Consider the following 665-nt stretch of genomic DNA (forward strand, 5'->3'; position numbering starts at 1 on the left):
ATTTCACTGGCCAAATACCAGAGCCAAGCCAAATTCAAGGGGGCAGGGAAGTATGGAACTCTGTGTAGGAGGCGTGGATTTTGCGTAATGTCTCCCACAGGGTGGAATTAAATTAGTGGTTTTCATATCTATACTGATACCAGTATTTACATCAATATTGATTTCTATGTAAGGGCAGGTTGATTCAGTGGTAGAATTTTCCCCTTCCATGTGGGAGACCTGGATTCAATTCCTGGCCAATGCTCTTCACGTGCAACCACCATCTGTTTGTCAGTGGAGGTTTGCATGTTGCTCTGATGCTGAACGGGTTTCAGTAGAGTTTCCAGATTAAAATGGACTAGTAAGAAAAGGTCTGTGATCCAAATTCCAAAAATCAGGCAATGAAAACACAATGGTCCACTCTGCAACCCGTTATGGGGATGGCATAGAACAAGGCAGAGTTTTGTTTTGTTGTGTATGAGGTCACCATGCATTGAGGGCCAATCTGACAATAACTAAAACACCAAGATTTATCTATATATGTGTGGTGGTTATGTTTGTGTATCAACTTGGCTGGGCCTGGTTGAGTAACTGGGCAGCTGGTGGTAGTTATTCACCATGATGAGACTGGCAATCAACTCCATGGTGGGATCTACCACAAGCAGCTGAGTAGCTGCTTTGGGTAT

Source organism: Orycteropus afer, unplaced genomic scaffold, assembly GCF_000298275.1.
Source record: "Orycteropus afer afer isolate SDZICR_OR568_19922 unplaced genomic scaffold, OryAfe1.0 scaffold00241, whole genome shotgun sequence".
Classification (NCBI taxonomy): Eukaryota; Metazoa; Chordata; class Mammalia; order Tubulidentata; family Orycteropodidae; genus Orycteropus; species Orycteropus afer.